Here is a 22,176-nt window from a genome sequence, read left to right as displayed (position 1 = left end):
CAGGTCATAATGAAATAGTTTTACATAATCTGTACATTTACTATAGCTGTTACCAGCCACGCAGTTAGCTAAATTATTATATTAAATTTATTGAGAGAGGAAAAATCAAATTTAAGTAAAATTATCTCACATTCTGTTCTAATTCAAAAAGAATAAAATTAATGTCCGAAACTGTCAGTGACACTATGCCTCTCTTTCTATTTATAATGTAAAGGAATTTTGCTGTACTCTTTTAATTTCCTATATCTGAGTTTTTAGGAATAATAAATAATACAAATAATAATTGCTATTGAAAAATGTCACACTGCTTAATTGTTTGGAATTCTTTATTTAACTTCACATAATTTTCTTATGACCTAATTCAAATAAAAGGACCTAAAATCAAAATAGAATTCTTCACTTATGGGCTTCCCCAGAATAAATTGATGTTTTTGTGTTAAGGACTAATCAACCCCTCAGGAGTTCATCAGCGAATTCCAAAATAGTGCCCAGGTCATAATTAACAACTAGTTTGTCTTACAAGCAGTGGTCCTGGTGAGGGTGCAGGGTTTAATTAGCACCACTTCACTCAGAAGGCAGCTTCCAGGCTGCACTTAAGCATCTAATCTGCAACATCACTCCTGGCGTTGGTGACGGCTGCCCACATATAAGGGCTTCAGGATGGAGAAGATTAATTACTCAAACACGTAGTTCACAAGGGCCTAGGCCCCTGAAGCCTTGGTAACAAGGCTGAGATTGATGGATTTGTCGTGGCTCTGGCGTGAAGTTTGGACTTCTGCAGTGCTACATCAAAATAGCATAATGAGATGAAGCAAAAGAGAGTTTGAAACCACATTGACGTAGAAGACTATGGGCCCCAAATCACAGCTTCCCTTACTGAGATTCACTCAGTTCTCACTCCTTGTGCTTCTGGCACTGAGTTATTATTCTTCTATGATTTGACAGTCACATCAGGAGTTCATATTTTTCATCAGCCAAAGTAGGCAGAGACTAGGTAGAATATTAATAAAAATAATCCCTTGTAATTGGTGCTTAAACACAATGAGGAAGAATGTATAAACAAGTGAATGAACCATGAATGGATTAAATGTGTAAAGTGCTTCACAATATGTTCTTACTTATATGATCTCAGTTGAGCCTTTAAGCCAGTGTGTTGGTATCAGTGTCTTCACTTTGCAGGTGAGAATCTGAGATTTCAACCAGTGAAACAAACTTGCTCAGACACATGTAGATTGGACGTAGCAAAGTCAAGGCCAGAATGCAGAAATTCTAAGCACTAATTGGGTGCTCTTTCTACCCAACCAGGCCAGGAAGACTGGGCAGAGACGATCTGGAGTGGGGGACAGCAAAGGACATTCAGATCAAGAAAATGAAGAAAGGCAGAAGAAAATGAGATAAAGAAAAATGGCTGAAGTAAGTGGCCTATTATCCTGCGTGGGTCTGTACAGAATATTTAATGACAATATATTAAGACGTATTTACCAAACACCAGGACATCCACCTGTAAATGTGTGGGGTTCCCTTCAGAGAGGTCACCATAAGAGAGGAGCAGATCATGGTGGAACCAGTGTTTCAGAGAAAGAAGGGAGCTAAATCAGATATGGGGGAGGCTCGAAGTGTGATTCATCCTGGGGCAAATTCTCTCCAGCTGTGAACCTGTGAAACCAGGTAAGTTATGGGCTTCCAAATTACAATGGCGGGATAGGCATAGATGTTGCCATTCCAAAAGGAAGAAACAGGAAAGAAGGAAGGAGTGATGGGTCCCAAGCAAGTCCAAAACCTTGCAAGGCAAATTCCATGAGATCATTAGTCTTGAGAATAATCCTCTTTGATTCAGTATTTTGCCCTCTAGGCTCACTGGGGTGGCAGCGCCACCCTTGTAGAGCTGTGCCCCCAACCCTGAGGCCCTGAGTGGAGTCATTCTGGCCTACTGAAATGAAGGGAAGACTAAAGTAGAACCAACGCTGTCCCCTGGGCTTGTGGCAGCCCTGATGATTTCTGAATCACTCTTAGCGTCATTCTTTCCTCTTATTGAAGGATAAGATATGTAATAGCCGGATAAGTTTATTCTGTCCCATAGAATCTTAGAACTACAATAGCTTTACTTCATTTCATTGCGTTACTGTCCCCTTCAGTTTAAAGTGGCAGCATTTCTGCCATAACAGCCACACCTTTATCATTTTCCAAACACAGTTTCTACATGGGAAAGTGTTCATTTGCTGGAGTCTTTCTAATTTTTTGCAATATGGACAGGCTGAGAATTTTCCAAATCTTTAAGTTCTGGTTCCTTTTTGCTTAATAATGTCTTCTTCATTCATCTCCTTTAGCAATTTACTATAAGCAGTCAGGGGTACCCAAGCTGCACCTTCATCATTTTGTTTAGAAGTCTCCTCAGCTAAATATGCAATTTCATGCCTCATAAGCTTTGTCTTCCACAAAACAGCAGAACACAATTTAGGGAATTTCGTGGCCAACTTATAAGAAGAATCCCTTGTCCTCCAGTTTTCAGTAACTTGTTCCTTATTGCCAACTAAGAACTCAGCAGAACAGCCTTTAACACCCATATTTCTACCAATACTCTATGCATGGCAATCTAGACTTTTTCTAGTAAGCACCTCAAAACTTCTATTTCTACTATTTACCCAGTCCCCAAACTGCTGCATCATTCATAGGTGTTTTTTACATGGATGCCCCACTTTTTTGATACCAAAGTCTGTATCAGTCCATTGAGGCTGTTATAACAAAATACTATAGACTAGGTGACTGAAACAACAGAAATATATTTTCTCACAGTTCTGGAGGCTGGAATTCTGAAATCAGAGTGCCTGTATGACCAGTTTATGGTGCGGGCTCTCTTTCTGACTTGTCAGTGGCCACCTTCTCACTGGGTCTTCCCATGACCTCTTTGTGTACACAGAAAGAAAGATCTCTTTGTTTTCCTTTTGTTAGAAGGTCCCCAATCCTGTAAGATTAGGACCCAACCCTTATGACCTTATGTAGTTGTAGTTACCTCCTTACAGACTCTATCTTCATATGCAGTCATATGGGAGGTTAGGGGTTCAATTGCGCATTTGGGGGAATACAATTCAGTCCATAGCAGTAGCCCCTACTCTCTGGAGGGACCTGGCTGTGAAGAACCTGACTTCCACTCTTCTGTGACTTCAAAGGGACTGCTGAGTTGCTGGAGGGAGTCTCCATAGGAATGAGAGCCACTAAGGCATTTTGTCACTTTTATGATATAGCTAAAATAGTTCTTTTTGTGTTAGAGATATACATTGCCATCAGAGTCTTCCTGATCACAAATAGCATTTCCATGAAATGCTACTTCTGTTTACGCTTGAGTAGTCCTGTGAAGTATACATTATTTTTATTCCAATTTTATATGTAATAAAATAGAAGTTCAGAGAAGTTAAGTAACTTGTCCAAGATCACACAGCTAATATGAGACAGGGTGATGGCACAATTAATCCATTCATTCAATAAACAAATACGTATGTAGTCCAGGCTCTATTTTAGGGGATAGAGTGGTGAACAAGTTCAATAAAGCCCCTGCCCTTGTGGAGCTTACATTTCAAGCTTCTGTGTATAAACCTGGAGTTGTTTCCACGAGCCATAGTTGCCTCAGTTCTAGAACTTCATTCCAGGGCATAAATTCTCTCTGATATGTCTTTCTCCAGGCATGGTCTCTCTGTCCTTCTTACCCCTGGAAGGAAGCCTTTCTTCTGTCTGCATTCATGGGATATGGGGACTGCTCCTATCCCTCCAGGAATGGTTCCTGACCAGTGATTTACCAACTGGCTATGTAGCAGTGTTGAACATATAGATCAACACATTTACTCCTTACTAGAATCTTCTGAGGCAGGCATTGCATTTCCTACTTGAGATACCTGAGTTGCCAAATACCTAGACCAAGTCACAGAGTCAGATTGACAACCAGCTATCTGTGACTTCTGACCTGGGGCTTGACCATCACACTCTGTAGTGTGGAGCTGACACATCCCCAGACCTCTTTGCTCCCCAGCTGGCTTTGCTGAAGTGGTTTCCCTATGACTGACTTGCCTATTGAGTTAGATGAGGAGCTGCAGTGTTCTACAAGCTATTGCCAATGATTATTCTCTAAAGTGGTTTTGTGACATACAAGTTTTCTAAGTAACCTTCCAGTTATATGAAGATCTGGGAGTTTTTTTTTTTTTTTTTTTTAAAGCAGATTACACAATTTCCATGCAGCGGATAATTTGCATTATCTTCTGTATTACATGTCTTGTTGACATGGAACTATGGGTTCCCTGAGCACATCATTTTCTTGGCATGCAAGAAAACATTGAGCACAGGGTAATAGACGGTCAAAGCCAATTTGTAGAGAATTTTATTATAATGATGCTCATTTGCTGGACAAGAAAACTAAATTACTCATTTTGGGGCCAGTGAAAAATCTTTCAGTGATGTAGTTTATTGAAATGTTCTGGGTATTCAGTGACAATATTTCTTCAGTTCTCTTTCAAAGAATTATAATTGCAGGACAGAAAAATATGCTTGTAAAAAGTATAACTTCTGTTGAATGTTTTTCCTTTAATAGAATATGCTTTCTTATGTAATTCAATTCCCCAAGATATCTTGTGGAACTTTACATAATGTGGACCATTTCGGGCAATAGCATCATGTATAGCAATCTTGCTGAAGTATGCACAGGGATGCATGAAAGCAGAACTTACATGAACTGTGTGTATTTTAATTGGTTTTGTGTGTACGTCGGCGTGAAGAGAACTAATGGCATCACCTAGTTATTTAACTCTCACTTGGTATGGATAAATAGATACATTTGAACCAATCACACTCATCGGATCTTTGACCTAGCTTACCTAGTATGATCTGCCCTACCAGGTATACCATTTTGGTTTCCTACCTAGAAATAGGGGGAAAATCCATAAGAAACTTTTAGTACCTCTTTTCTCAACAAGACAATTATCATTTTCTGACAACAGAGAAAAGTGAGAGATTTTTTTTTCTGCTGTTAAGAAAAACTACCTTTCAACCTTCTGCTCTTTTCATGTTAGTATTTCAACGATCACCTCTAGGTGTTTACATGATAAAGTCCCTAAAGACACGGGATCTGTAGAAGGAAAAGTCTTGAGGGGTGTGAGACTATCAGTCACAAGAAAGCAGAAATGAAACCTCCAAGCCAGAAGATTTGAGAATAAGGTGAGCACATCTGTATAGCTGTGGCATCCACACCTAGGTGCTCACATGAACCTCTGCTCCCAAATATTGCCAGACAGAGGAGGCTTGAAGGGGATTTGCTATGTTGCTGTGCTTCCAGAACTTAAGGAGTATTGCTTTCCACTCCTGGTACCCACCCAGTGTAGAGACGAAATAGTTGATTTGGATCTAGGTACTTCTATAGCATTAACAATGGTAATACGTATTGAGCACTCACTGTGTCTCAGTTACTTTACATTTGTCACTTGGTCCTCACAACAATCTTCAAGGTAAATTCTTTTCATTATTATTATTTTAATTACAGTTTAAGTTCTGGGATACATGTGCAGAACATGCAGGGTGTTACATAGGTATACTTGTGCCATGGTGATTTGCTGTACCCATCAACCCATCATATACATTAGTATTTCTCCTAATGCTATCCCTCTCCTAGTCCCCCACCCCCTGACAGGCCCTGGTGTGTGATGTTCCCCTCCCTGTGTTCTCGTTGTTCAACTCCCATTTATGAATGAGAACACGCGGTATTTGGTTTTCTGTTCCTGCGTTAGTTTGCTGAGAATGATGGTTTCTAGCTTCATCCATGTCTCTCCAAAGAACATGAACTCATCATTTTTTGTGGCTGCATAATATTCCATGGTGTATATGTGCCACATTTTCTTTATCCAGTCTATCATTGATGGACACTTGGGTTCGTTCCAAGCATTTGCTATTGTGAATAGTGCCGCAATAAACATATGCGTGCATGTGTCTTTATAGTAGAACGATTTATAATCCTTTGGGTATATACCCGGCAATGGGATGGCTGGGTCAAATGGCATTTCTGGTTCTAGATCCTTCAGGAATCACCACACTGTCTTCCACAATGGTTGAACTAATTTACCCTCCCACCACATCGTCTCCAGCGTCTGTTGTTTTCTGACTTTTTAATGATCGCCATTCTAACTGGTGTGAGATGGTATCTCATTGTGGTTTTGATTTGCATTTCTTTAATGACTAGTGATAATGAACTTTTATTCATGTTTGTTGGCTGCATAAATATCTTCTTTTGAGAAGCATCTGTTCATATCCTTTGCTCACTTTTTGATGTGGTTGTTTGTTTTTTTCTTGTAAATTTGTATAAGTTCCTTTTAGATTCTGGATATTAGCCCTTTGTCAGATAGATAGATTGAAAAAACTGTCATCATAATTCTTTAGATAAAACTGAAGCACAGAAAGGTTAGTTTGCTCACTATTGTACAAAGAGGAAATAATCAGCCCAGGATTCAAATCCAGACATACTAATGCCTAAATCTGGACTTCTAACCACTCTACTACTCTATAGATGTACACAAGATCTCATCTGAATGAAGTTTTAAAATGTGACTTTAGGAACAAAGATGTTATTTGGAAGAAACTTAGAACTACCAAGGATAAACATTAACCAGGGTTTCCTAGATTATTTTGGTTAACAATTCTGTTAATAACAGCTTTGTAGTGTAACTTTCATTCTGTAGTTCATGAATTTTGCATTGTATTCATTGTTAATCAATTGTTTCTCACCAGAAATTTATATTCATAGTTTTCTAATCACATGTGTAGCTCTATTTCTGTTCTTTGGTACATAAATTTGCTGCTTACTTCTATTTACTTCTTTACTCAGTATATATATGCACACACACACATAATTTATATATGTATACTTCATATATTATATATGTAAAAGCATATATGTGTATATTTTGTACATGTATAATTTATATATATAGAAAGTACAGTGTATTGTGTATGTATATTTTATGTATATATACTATATATAATAGTGTATTTATACTATATTTTCTCTATATATAATGTATACATATATACTTTTTATACAGTAAATAACGTATACATATATAGTACATATACTATATAACATATGTAAACTTTATGTATATATACTATGCTTTCTCTGTATATAAAGTATATATATTTTATATATAGTATACTGTATATAGAGTATATATAAAGTATACATATATACTAAAGTATATATGTATATATACAGTATACTATACTATATATACCTTATATAGAGAGTATACTATATATACTATAGAGAGCATACTGTACTATATACTTTATACAGTATACTATACATACTTTAATATGTATAGTATACGTATATATACATATATATTAATATATATGTATACATATATACTTTAATATGGTATATATGTATACTTTATATATAGAGAAAGCATAGTATGTGTGTATATATATACACACACATACACAAAGAGATTTACAGATTCTGTCTGCATTTTCTGAACACCCCATCATGATATTTCTAGATCTTTACTTCCATAGCTGTAATACTCTGAGATCTTTTCTACTGTGGCTGTTTGATTATTTTTCTTCTCTGTTCTTTTTTGTTCTTTGAATTCAAGCTCTCAGTGCATAATGTCACTCTGTGTCAGTCATACCTTTTTTTTATTTTTATTTTTTTTTTGTGAGACGGAGTCTCATTCTGTCGCCTAGGCTGGAGTGCAGTGGCGCGATCTCGGCTCACTGCAAGCTCTGCCTCCCGGGTTCATGCCATTCTCCTGCCTCAGCCTCCCAAGTAGCTGGGACTGCTGGCGCCTGCCACCACGCCCGGCTAATTTTTTTGTTTTGTATTTTTTAAGTAGAGATGAGGTTTCACCATGTTAGCCAGGATATGGTCTCGATCTCCTGACCTCGTGATCCGCCTGCCTCGGCCTCCCAAAGTGCTGGGATTACAGGTGTGAGCCACTGCGCCCGGCCCAGGCAGACCTTCTTATGTGATCCTCTCTCAGGTGAGTTGTCTACTTATCTGCCATCAAGCTTTCTCTTTTTCTGGCCACTTATCTTCTGAATCAATCAGCTAAGTATGTAATCACTGCAAGTATTAATAATAGAAAACCTAACTAACGAAAGCTTAAAAGAAGGGGGAGTGTGTTTTTTCTGACTTCTACAAGTCTAGAAGTAGTAGTTGTTAGTATGAATCTAGCAGTTCACTGATGTCAGGACAGATATTTGTGTTATTCTCTTGACCTTTCCTCATGGGCACAGTTAAACAGCTGCAGCTCTAACCATCACATCTGCATTCCAGGGAAGCAGAATTAGGAAGGACACAATACCAGCTGTATCTGTCCTCCTTTAGTAGTAAAGCAAAGGGTTTATCTAAAACCTCCAGCCGATTTCTGCTTTTATTCTCACTGTCTGTGTCTGTGTCACACAGCATCTCCTAACTGCAGTGGAGGCTGAAAAATGAGCAATTAGCTGGGCACGTTGCTTCCTTAAACAATATTGGGTTTCTATTAACTAGAACAAAGGAGGCATAGAGAATGGGCAAACAGCTATGATAGATATATATATGTATATATATTCCACCACATCTATTCTTACTTTCTACTATAGTAATAGAATATTAGCTGAGCAGATGGCTAGCTAAAGGCTACGTTTCCCAGACTTCCTTGCTGTTATATGTGGCCATGTGGCTATGCTCTGGCTGATGGCATTTCGGCAGATATGTTGTGTATCTCTTTCAGGTCTTTCCCATAAAATGATCAGTTGTATACTTACCTAGCTTTTTGTCCTCTTCCAGTTAGCTGGGGAATAGCAAGAACTTGGATAGCTGCCTTGGATCCAGTGCTGAGAATGGCAGAAATGACCACTAGCTTTCAAGGGCCTTCCCACCCTTAGACTATTACAGAGAGAGAAAGAGATCATTCTTCGTTTTGGGTGGGTCACTGTATTTTCAGGCTTTGTTATAGCAGCTTAGCTTGTCCCTAACCATCACAGCAACTAATTATACCTGCTGCCTCATCTACACCATATTTAGTCCATCACGTGCCCTAAGAAACTCTGTCTGGCCACTGACCATGACACAGTGATCTCCCTGGTCATGCTGCTCACCATGGCTATGGTAGTGTAGCCAAATGCAGACTTGGTTGCTCACTGCAACCAAGTTGCAGTGCAAAGACATACAATAACAAGAATGAGGTACAGTGGAAGGAAAGTGCTTTTATTTCAGAGCTAGTCATAGGGAAATGACCAAGGCCTGTGCCGTAAAGAAAGCATTTCAGCTTTTTGGGTTGAGGGTATTGATTTAAAAAGGGGAGTTTTGCATGATGGGCATGCAGGTGCGATGAGGAGGTGCCAGTCTACATGACTTGTTCCAGTGACTGTCTTGAGCTGTTGCCCCATCTGGTGAATGGGCTGGCACTATCTCAGGTATAGCCAGGTTGTAAGTTAACCACAGTCTTGAAGATCTCCAGGTAGGGGAGAATCCCACAGTGGCTTGAATTATTTAAATAGTTAGTCTCGGAACTTCTAAACAAACACATAATTAGATAAGGAAAACAATTTTTAGGGGGGTGCCTGGTAGAAAGAAAGTGAGCAAAGACTTTTATCTCATTATTAAAGGCAAGAAAAGAAATGGGCAGGAGAGAGAAAGAAAAAAAGCTTTTAAAAACAGGACACTCTGTTTAAGTAGCTTTGATTATGCTAAACCCAGCAGATGACAACATCTCTCTACTCTTCTTTACCTACGGGTTTCCCAGAGTCTGTTCCGTCTGGTCAGTATAAGAGAAGGGAAAATGTACTTTCTTGGTTTGAGGAAAGGAAAAACAGTCTCTAGGAACCATTGCCTCCCCCTCCTTAACTCAAGACCAGGAAAAGAAGAGCCAATCCTTCTAAGAATTTTCCTTTTTTCCCACTTTCAAAACTATCCCATTCTGAGAACAAAGACATATGGAACAAAAGGTAGCGCTTCGAAAGCTACCAACTCCAGTCAAAGGGCTATCATCCTGATGGAAAAATCTTTTGACACTTGTAACCTTCAAACTCTTTCCTTCTGGTCATTCAAGCCACTTTTGTCTTTCCTAGTCCTCAATTTTATTAGGCTTTATCTTTTGGTTTGATATTTGCTTTTTTTTCCCCCTTTGAACTATACCAAACAGCATTTTAGGAGAAAATGATATGATTTGATATAAGTGAATGATGTAAATTTTTAAAATGTGATTTGCATCCATCTTTTCCATACATACACTCTACAAAATTCATTTATGGGCAGCGCTGATCTTGTAAAACTGAGGAGTCAATAAACTTTGTCTCCTATCTTTTTATTTTCTTGCATTTTTTCTGCCCTTTCAAATTTCCTGCATCCCCTTTTATTCCACAAGAATTACCATTTCATTTTGCTTCCTTGATCCCTCTTGTTATTGAAAACAGCTTTCTCAAAACCAAGGAAATTCTGAGAAATTGTCACAGACCAGAGGAGGCTGAAGAGACACAATGACTAAATGTAAAATGGTATCTCGGATGGAATACAGAAAAAGGATATTAGGGAAAAACTATTAAAAGTCCAAATAACGGGTTGGGTTTATGGATAGTAAGGTACTGATGTTGATTTCTTAGTTGTGATAAATATATAACAGTAATGTAAGATGTTAAAAACGTGGGAAACTGTGTGGTGTAGGAGAATTCTGTATCGCCTTTGCAACACTTTTGTAAATCTAGAACTATTCTAAAATGAACATTTTATTTTAAAATAAGTTAACATTGTTTAAAACTAAAAAAAAAATGTGGGGAAAGTACTTAGCAAATTCTTTCACCGTAGGGCTCTGGGGACTCAATGTGAAGCCATCTGTAGAGCATTTCCCTAAGGCAGCATTCCCCAAAGTATAGTTCTCAGAATACAATCCATTAGATGTTTTGTGATACAATGTTCATTGGTAAAATGATTGGGTAACACTATTCTTCCCTTAGAAATTCCTAATAAGTATATATAAAATACAGCACATAATATAAGTGCTAGATATATAGGAGCAACTAAAGGGTGTTTGTATGACTTCCAATGGACTATGAAGTATGGTGAAATCAAGAGACCTCTTTATCTAAGGGGTTTTACACATTTTGACCATGTGAACTTTTTTCTCAAATAATATATAACTTCTTGTGGAAATAATATTCTTCAAATACACCCCAGGAAAACTGGCCCAGAGGAAGCAATCCTTAGTTTGGACCCCTGACTAGATCAAGTTTAGGGATGGCATTAAACCTCTGGGGGCAAAAAATTCATGGTTCTGCTCATGTGACCCCACACACCGCTCCACCTAGCCACAAATGTGGTTCCCCAGGGAATGACCAGCTACAGGAAAATCACTAAGGTTTTATTATAGATACAAAGGATTCAAATTATACTTAGAAACACACAATGTCAGTCTCCTGACTCTGCTAATTGACTCCAACTTTAATGGTGCTAGGTTCATTATTCCCCTTTTAGCAGTGTCCGACATCAGCATTTGGGAGCCTTTGAAACCATATGCATCTTGAATAGGTTGCAGTTTGATCATTTAAAGCAGGAAAGATCAATTGTCCAGGCTCTAGCTAGATGGGGCTGGCAAACCAGACTGCAGGATGGCTGATCCTCTTATTCCACGGCCTTCCAATTGATACTGATTGCTGCATCCACATCAATCGGTCGGTGATCCACATCAATTAAAGCTGCTCAAAGGCATAGGGAGAAGTCGCTTTATCCAACTTCACTTCAGATATATAGGAGCAGCTAAAGGGGAAAAGGATTTTGTGTGACTTTCAACAGGATATGAAGTATGCCGATCTGTTGTCTGTCGATACGTCAACTGCAAGGAGGATTCTAATGAGCCACCTTCTGGCTTTCAAGGAAAGCAGTAGATTGTGCCGATTGGTCCATATTCTCTCACTTTTCCCCCCGGGTTGCATTACAGTCAATCTGGGGGACCTTTGCAGGGGTAAGCCAGTGGCTACACCTAATTATACCTCATTTGACCATGAATTAGTTAATTAAGCAATATTTGATTTAAATAAATATTGATTAAGTACTTACTCTATGTCACGCACCATGCTATGATATATCAGTGAACAAGATATGCTCTTTGCCCTCAAGGAACTCCCAGGTTGTTAAGAAAGGCAGACAAGAAAACAGGCAATTATAATACAACATGATATGAATTTTGATAAGGGAAGGTTTCAGGTGCTTTGGAAACATGAGTTTCTGAGGAAGAACTTGTATCTTGCCTTGGAAAGGGGAAGCCATAGAGGGAATCTCAGGGAAGTGTTAGCAGTAGGCTCTTAGGAAAGTTCCTGAGAGAGATGGCATCTAAGCTAACAAAATGAAATGTGTTCTGTTCCATGACCATGCTGATCATCAAAATATGGACACATGCTATTTTACAATGAGGCCATCTACTGAACCATGGACTCCTTACATAAAACAAAGTTAAGCACTATGGGGGAGATGCTTGCATTTTATATTGTTTTCATGTCGAGTGGTCTTTAGCCTCTTTGGCAAACATTTTTACGTCATCTAGACCAAGAATCTCATGTATGTGAAACAAGTATTTTCAACAAACACAACTCTGGATGTAACCAAAATATAACTTCACTTCTTTCTTTCTGCTCTACTTTACATACATTTTGTTAAATGTGAGTAACTTGTCTCTGCCCCCAAAAGAAACTGGAACAAGTTCCTGACTTTATGGCTCACTCTAAAGTAGTAGACCCAGAGTCTATTTAAATCACACAGTCTCAAATCAGAAAGCAGAATGTCCAAGAACATATAATAATAAAACATCCAAATGCAAGTTAGTGTCCCCTCTTCAGGGGTGAGCCTTGGCCTGAATGCTCAAAGTGGATGAGGAGAGGGAAGGTCCTCCTCCCTGCTCACTTCTTTCTCAGCAATAGCCAGTGCTATTTTGCTCCCTGTCTGTGTGCATGGAGGAGTTAGAGGGAGAAGTATAGGGGTGGAGTGGCATGGGGGGCAGCCACCACCTAGGTCACATCTCACTTTCTGGGCCAGGGAGATGGTTGAAGCTTGCTCTCTCTTTGGAAATAGCAATGGCAGGCTCTTTGGAGGCTCCCTGTTGAACCCCTCTCTCTGAGTCTCCTGACTCTAGTAGATACAGCTGTATTCCAGGCTGGTGGCTCCTTCCTGAGCCACTGGAAATCTGGTGCTATTTTCTGGCCTTTTGTTGTTGTTGTTAAGGCCAACTCATGGTGACTCTTTGAGCGAGATCTAGATCACCCTACATCTGTACCCCACATGCCTTGCCCTGCGGAACTCAGGCAGAGCAGCCCCACCCTGATGCAATAGCACTCTTTGCTCTGCTCTGGCCCTGTCAACCTTTTTCAAATTCTCTAGATTTGGGGGTGGAAGTCACAACCCAGATGACAGGCTTTCTCAATGAAGTCCTCTTAAGAAGACTTTTCAAATTTCTTTATGTATTCTGTGAAGTTTTCTTCATTATGTAAGAGAGGAAAGGGCATGTGCACACACATACACATACACCACACACACACACACACACACACACACACACACACACATACACAATCACTCAGATAGGGGGAGGGGAGATAGGTCTTGCAGTTCCATTTTCTCTGGAGACAGGCCCCTCATAAAATTCTCCTCTCTCTCTCCCCTGTCTCTCTCTGTCTTTTCACACTGTAACTTTTAAAAAATCATTCATCTCAAAGGATTATAAATCGTGCTGCTATGAAGATACATGCACACATATGTTTACTGAGACACTATTCACAATAGCAAAGACTTGGAACCAACCCAAATGCCCATCAATGATAGACTGGATTAAGAAAATGTGGCACATATACACCATGGAATACTATGCAGCCATAAAAAAGGATGAGTTCATGTCCTTTGTAGGAACATGGAGGAAGCTGGAAACCATCATTCTCAGCAAGCTATTGCAAGGGCAAAAAAACAAACAAACAAGTACCACATGTTCTCACTCATAGGTGGGAATTGAAAAATGAAAACACCTGGACACAGGACGGGGAACATCACACACCAGGGCCTGTCATGGGGTTGGGGGAGAGGGAAGGGATAGCATTAGGAGATGCACCTAATGTAAATGACGAGTTAATGGGTGCAGCACACCAACATAGCACATGTATACATATGTAACAAACCTGCACATTGTGCACATGTACCCTAGAACTTAAAGTATACATAAAAAAATCACTTGACATAGTTCTATCTGTATCTAACTTCATATATAGATTTATTCATGTATTCCATTTTACTTTAATTTTATAGCAATTGCCTTTTAAGCTGTATTTATTAAATTACTATTTCATATGTAAATATATTCATTAATAAAAATAATTATATCTTTTAAAATCATTCATCTCTTGAGGAATCCTAGAGTCTCAAAACTGGTTTTTGAAATTTTGTCTAAAAATATACATTTGAGATCTAACTTCACACCTAAGTGACACTATGTCTAGATCATGTTAAAAAAATTAACCAGTTTGTCAAATGTATCTCCTGAATATGTCATTAACCTTTCTATTTCAATTCATTCCAGTTACTATGGCCATACTCTTGGCCTTAATTATGAACCTTCTGGTCTTCCAGCCTACATCCCTCTCCTTCTCCAATTCATCCTCTTCTTAATGGCCAGAAGAGAGTGATCTACATAAAACACAGATTCGTACCTGTCACTGCAATTCTCATAACTTTTGAATGATGTCCTAATAGCTAGATGATTAATGTCCAAATTTCTTCTAGCAAATGCTTGCTCTTCCTTTTGCTTCCAGGTATCACTTTGGCCTAAACTCATCGTCATCCTTTATACTCCAACAATACAAAATGAGGTAAAACACACCATGCATATCATTGTTTCATACCTCCATGCCATCTCTGCCCAAACACTCTTTTTTCTCTTTTCAATCAGTGATACCTACAGTAAATTCTGCTCTTCCGTGATACTGGAATGGTCCATGATCACTGTGCTATGCAAATAGGTACAATAACCCCCACCATGGGGTTAGAAGTACAGCATTCAAAAAATCTCTGATGCATATAAAAATAAGATATGATCCTAACAAAACCAGTAGCATTGCTTGACATATGTTAAATGGTTCAGAAAAACACAAATGCTGCAACAAATATGGCACTTCACCTTGAAAAAGACTTTAAGCTTGCTGGTGGACGTGGGCAGCAGAAGGGCTGCAGTCTAGGGGTGATTGTGAAGTGGCAGCAGAAAGGTTAGGTCAGATCACATAAAAAACTATAGCAACTGGTGTGGTTGGGTGTGGCTCCTCGCACCCCCAGGGAACTGGGGTAGTTGTCAGACATTTGTGGTGTGTGCATGTGCTGGTGTTATTATTCTTATGCAGCTCATTCCAGCAAGCAGCAGTTTTCTGCATTCACCACAGTGTTTCTTGTTTATAAGCAAATGCTAAATTGGTGTCATGCTCGAATTATTCCCTAATATATCAATCATGCTGGGACAAATTCATGTCTTTAAAACAAGCCTTGTAGCAAAACTGACTATGCCTATCTTTCAAAAGATGGAGGAAGGATAGGAAATAAGCAAAATGAGATTGGGGCATCTTGGAGTGCCAGTCAGTAGAAAAGTGCTCAAAACAACACAAAACAGGAAAAGAACAGAAAAAGGAAAAGGCCCACAATGATGAGGGCATGTCACAGAGATATAGGAATCAACTGAAAGAGCTCTCAGTGGCAAAAGCTGGAACAATTTGAGCAATAAAGTAGTATTGGATTAAAACTCAAAGTATAAAATAAATACCTATGAGTTCACACTAATATGAATAAGTGATGGAATAAATAAAGAAGTGGGACAGAAGAAACAATCCTACTATGCAGAAGAATTCTAAATAATTTATGTTGATAGATATTCCTCCCTCAAGGAAAGGGAGCATCACTTTTTATTCCCCACTCCTTACGTGTGAGCTGTGCCTAGTGAATTCCTTCCAAAGAGTACAGCATGAAAAGGGGTGGGGTGGGGGCTGGGTGGTCAACTTTACAGTGGAGAAACCTCACAGATAGTACCTCAGCCAGGTGTTCAAGGTCAACATTAACACAGTAATGAGTCATGTTAATTGTACATATCCTTGATTCTATGTGATGAAAATGGCATTTTTGCCTTTCTCCCCAAAACCCTTTAACCAAGCCCAATCAAATCATAAAGAAAACACTAGACAAATCCCAGTAAGAGACATTTTATAAAATACTTCATCAGTGCACCTGAAAACTTTGGAGGTCATCAACAGTAAGAAAAGCCTGAGAAACTGTCAGATGCAAGAACAGCCTAAGGAGACATGACAACTCCACGTAATGCTGTGTCTTAGACAGGATCCTGGAATAGAGAGAGAACATTCGGTACAAACTAAGAAAACCTCAATAAATGGTGGACTTTGGTTACTGATCATGTGTCAATATTATTTTATTAATTGTAACAAATATACCATATTAGTGTAAGATATTAATAATAGGGGAAGTGGGTACAGGATATAGAGAACTCTCTGTATTATCGTTACATTTTTTTTCTACAAATCTAAAATTGTTCTAAAAAAAATGATTTTTGCTGGGCACGGTGGCTCATGCCTGTAATCCCAGCACTTTGGGAGGCCGAGGCAGGTGGATCATGAGGTCAGGAGTTGGAGACCAGTCTGGCCAACATGGTGAAACCCTGTCTCTACCAAAGACACAAAAAATTAGCCTGATGTGGTGGTGTGTGCCTGTAATCCCAGCTACTCAGGAGGCTGAGGCAAGGGAATCACTTGAATCCGGGAGGTGGAGGTTGCAGCGATCTGAGATTGCGCCATTGCACTCTAGCCTGGGTGACAGGACAAAATTCCGTCTCAAAAATAACTAAGTAAGTAAATAAACAAGTAAATAAATAAATAAATAAATAAAAGTTTTTTTATGGAGATGGTGGAGAACGCATTGCATCTTCCACAAACTCTCTTCCCAGATCCCATCCAAACTAAGTCAGGTAGCTTCTGAGTTTGCGGATCACCTTTGTCTTGATCCTATTCTCTTGTATGTTCCATCACGGTTTAATCCTGTTCCTCGTTGATGAGATCATCATCTCCTTAAATAAAGGAATTGGACTATATTTATTTTTGTATCTCCAGTGCTTGTCTCATGTTAATTAATAACAGAAATGGAAACACATGTTAAATAGTAGTTCATGTGTCTGCTTTGTGTAACTTCAATTTCCCTTGTCTGATATTAGTATGCCAAAGAGTTGGATATATGTTAAGTATGACTGAATCTTATTTTTGACTCTTCAAAGTGCTTTCTTTAGTTGGGACCTAAGAGAAAAAAAGATAGTAAGTGAGTCAGTCGTGTTTCCCTATCCTAAAACCTTCTGTCTTATTATTTTTTCCCACTGAGCAGTGGGTTTCTGATTTTGACACTTTCATCTCCCTTTTCATCTGCATTCACTTCTGTCTGCTCTAACAGAATGTCACTTTAACAAATCAAAGTGGTTCTAAATAATCCATATGCCCAACATCTAAGTACTTCTTCCTTGAGCTGTTCTGCTCCATTTCCAATGTCTCTTACTTACGTGAGCCTTCAGACTGGGAGCTCTCGGAGGTGCTGTTCAAATGATCACTTTAGTGTCTCTCTGGGCACAAGACTCTTCTGCTAGTTAATCTGTGTTGTTTATCCTCAATTCAAACTTCCCTCAAGACCTAATGAGCTGACCAGACTGCCTGATTGATGGGGGTCAGTGCTGATTCAAATGTCGGCACTGACTTCCCCATCAAAAGCAGTTAATTTCATGAAGAAAATACTGGCAGTAGGACACTCTTAATTTTAGAACAGCTGCCAAACCCAGAAAACCAAAACAGGTAGCTCAAAAGACAGTTTTCCCTCTGTCATCTGGCTGAATATACAGAAACTTCATGGTGAGATTACCATTTTAAAAAGGCAATTAATTTTACAGGGAAGTTATGTCTTTGTTGAATTTCATGTATATCAGAAATATCAAATCATAATGATGCTTACTTATAAGCATGCATAAATAAATAATCTCCAGCTGTCCTCAAAGGCTGACATGACACAGTGGATTCAAGCGTAAGGGTGAGAAGTTGGACTAAATGGTCTTTAAATTAGGTCCCTTCCAATAAGAGGAGACCTGATTCTAAGATTCTGTGTAATCTATAGTTGAGATATCATATAGTATATGTATTAGTCAGGGTTCTTCAGAAAAACAGAACCAATAGGAGATAGATATATATATATAATGAGAGAGAGATATTTGCTATGGGAATTATGGGAATTATCTCATGAAATTGTGGAGGCCAAGAAGTCCTGCAACATGCCATCTGCAAGCTGTAGCACCAGAAAGGCCAGTGATGTACTTCAGTCCCAGTCTGAAGGGCTGAGAACCAGGGAAGCTGATGGTGTAACTTCCACTCTGAGGCTGAAGGCCTGAGAACTAGCATCAGGAAGTAAGGGGTTTGAAAGGTGAGCGTTGGGACCATGGTGTAAGTCTAGTAGTCTTAAGGCTGGAGAAACAAGGGCTCTGATGTCCAAGGGCAGGAGAAGATGGATGTCCCAGCTGGAGAAGAGAGATCAAATTTCCCCTTCCTCTGCCTTTTTGAACTGTTTGGGCCCATGGTGGATTGGATGACGCCTACAAACATTGGTGAAAGCAGATCTTCTTTACTCAGTCTATTGATTCAAACGTATATCTCTTCTGGAAACACCCTCACAGACACACCCAGATATTATGTTTTGCCCACTGAGCATCCCTTAGTCCAGTCAAGTTGACACATAAAATTGAACATCATGGTAGAGCTGAACTGAAATTTGAGGCAAGGTCAGGAAAAGGTAATATTTTGACATTGCAATTGGTGAAAATAGAGCACATAGATAAGAATGTCAGAGGTCAACAGAGGTGATCTTTATTGGAAGACAATTTGTAGATGGGATCAGAAACCAACATGTATCCTATTCTATAGCTCAGAAACTTATAAAAGAAATGTAAATGTGTGTTCTGGTCAATAGACAGGTGTGTTGTTAGGTAGACTATACTGTGAATAAACTAACACGGCTTTAATTAACTGAGCATTCATTGACATTCAACAAGGCACTGTGAGGATAAGAAGGTGTAAAATGCCTTGATGTCATTTGATGATCCTTGCTCTGATTCCAAAATAAAGAAACAAATGCCCAGTTAATTATTCTACAAGTGAGATACCCTAATGCAGAAAATGTGAAATTATGGAGAACTGGCACAGGGTTTTGGCCACTGAGAAGATGTCCTACATTAGAAGCAATTTCGGTTTATAAATTAGACACTTGTGAGTTTGGTTAACATCAGTCAGGCACTAAGATATGATCATTCTTGATGGAACAGCCTAGAACAAGTTTTTGAACCCGAAAGGCTGAGTTGAGATCTTGGACTCATGTTGACTGCATTAAAGGTATAGGCACATTCAGAGCTCACCTTGGGGTGGCAAACTAACCTTACTCTTTAGTGTCACTGTACAGCATAATAATAATAATGATGGTAGCTTCATCTTCAGTAGTGCCATTAAGCCCCAAAAGTTATCTCTCTCCATTATGTCTGTATTTGACTTGGAATATATTAACATTCTGGAGAGTAGATTTTGTCATAGTTGAAACTTACTTTTTAATTTTATTTTTAATTTCTGTGAGTAGTCTACATATTTGTAGGGTACATGAGTTATTTTGATGTAGGTATACAATGCATAATAATCACATCAGAGTAAATGGTATCTCCATCACCTCAAGCATCTATCCTTTGTGTTACAAACAATCCAATTATACTATTTTAGTTATTTTAAAATGTACAATGAAATTATTTTTACTGCAGTCATCCTGTTGTGCTAGCAAATACTACATATTATTCAGTCTTTCTAACTAGTTTTTGTATCCGTTAACTCTCCACACTTCCCCCCACTCCCCCGCCCACTACCCTTCCCATCCTCTTGTAACCATTCTTCTACTCTCTATCTCCATGAGTTCAACTGCTTTAATTTTTAGTTCCCACATATAAGTGAGAACCATGTGAAGTTTTTCTTTCTGTCCTTGTCTTATTTCACTTAACCTAAAGACCTCCAGTTCCATGCATATTTTTGCAAATGACTAGATCTCATTCTTTCTTTTTTATGGCTTAAAAGTACTCCATTGTGTATATATATAACATTTTCTTTATTCATCTGTTGATGGACACTTCGGTTGCTTCCAAATATTGGCTATTGTGAATAATGCTGCAATAACATGGTAGTACAGATATCTCTTCAATATCCTGATTTCCTTTATTTTGTTTATATACCAGCAGTGGGATTGCTGGATCATATGGTAGCTCTATTTTTAATTTTTTGAGGAAACTCCAAAATGTTCTCCATAGTGGTTGTAATAATTTACATTCCCACTAAGAGTGTGTAAGGGTTTGCTTTTCTCCACATCCTCACCAGCATTTGTTGTTGCCTGCCTTTTGGATAAAAGCTATTTTAACTTGGAGGGAAACATGGCTTAAATGTATAATAAAATTATTTTTCCATAGTGACTATTATTCATTATTAATCAAAAGAGAACGAAGAAACAAGACAGGAAGTGATGGGATCAGAGGACACTGGATTGAAATAAAAATTAATCCCAGATAATCCACAAACCTGGTAACACTCAAAAAGAGTGTCAGTGAGTTATATTCATCTGTCTATCTAACCATCATTGGTCTATCTATTATCTATCTATCTATCATCTATCTGTATCTTATTTCTTTTAGACTTCATGGACTTCAAATGACAGTTCAGAGATTCTCGTACATTAATTTAAAAAACAGAAAATTCAAGAGGCAGATATTGTTTGGATAAAGGAAGGTATATGTCCTGTCTTTTAGATCTGAGCCTGGGACTCTGATTTCCTAACCTCATGACAATGTTCAAAATTCTACAGAGAAATATAATAAATCCTAAACCTGTGTGACATCACGCTTTCAGACAGTCTCTTTATCTTTCTGTGCCTACATTATTTATCAAGAAAGAGACTCTCTGAGGAGTTGATGCAAGTGTTTTTTTCTGATGATCTGGACACTGGTTCAGGAAAGAAAAAGAATTTCCTTGTTGATTCAATCAAGGATGGATGAGTCACTTTGAAATATGTTTGTCTCTTACCACTAGTGATTTTCTTCAAAGATCTCCGCCATCAATAAGAATTATAACCTCTGAAATGCTTTTCCCTAATGAAAAAGTATTTTCATTTTGATAATGTAGCATGTGATTAGTAAAACTCTTTAATTGACTTACTTTCTGGAGGTTTTAAAATTTTTCTCAGAGAGCAGACTTTCATTCATCAGAACACAAGCAGAGGCATCCCTTCCTGTGTAGGTTCAAATGGTTAAGCCAGGCACCAAGGGCCTCCCTTTGTTCTTTTGGGTAGAGCTCCCTTGGATGGCTGCCCTAAAAACTGCAAGGGAGGTTGCATTGCAGACTGCAGGCAATTATTATATTAGCTCCCTATCCCTGAGTATTTATTATGCTTCAGGCATTTTGTAAGCACTTCATACGTATTATTTACCTCAATCCTCGCAGTAACCCTATGAACATCATCCCATTTTAGGGAGATGATATTGCGTCTCAGAGAGGCTCCATGATTTGGCCAAAGCTTCACAGCTAACTAACGTCAGAGCCAAGATTTGAATGAAGGTTAATTAGAATCCAAAACATGTACTCTTAGCCAATATACTGTACCTACTTCCGGTATAGGGCAATGTGATCGCGTTTAGAGACCTGGAAAATCTGCTCTGCTTCCCTAAGAATTTTTATCACACAATCTTTGAGCCGGGTCACTCCCTTTCTGGAGCTGAGCAAATCAGGAGACTACAGTTTCTAAAATTTGAACCCTTCCTAAAATACCAAGTGTATCTTGGCAAAGACAAGTATCATTTGATGACAATCAGGGGCTGGTGAATTACCACATTTCATCAAACTAAAATGCATTGATTGTGGAGATGTATCATTAGTTTATATATGCTACGAAAAAGAAAAGGGACACCAAATTAAATTGACACAGTGTTTTCTTATCACGTAGAATTTTTATTTTAAACCTCTTGAAAAAGCTTAGACTCCATGAAACAGTTTTTTTTTTTTTTTTTTTTTTTTTTTTTTTTTTTTTGTGGTTTT

This window comes from Piliocolobus tephrosceles, chromosome 6 (assembly GCF_002776525.5).
Source record: "Piliocolobus tephrosceles isolate RC106 chromosome 6, ASM277652v3, whole genome shotgun sequence".
Taxonomy (NCBI): Eukaryota; Metazoa; Chordata; class Mammalia; order Primates; family Cercopithecidae; genus Piliocolobus; species Piliocolobus tephrosceles.
This window is presented reverse-complemented; position numbering follows the sequence as displayed.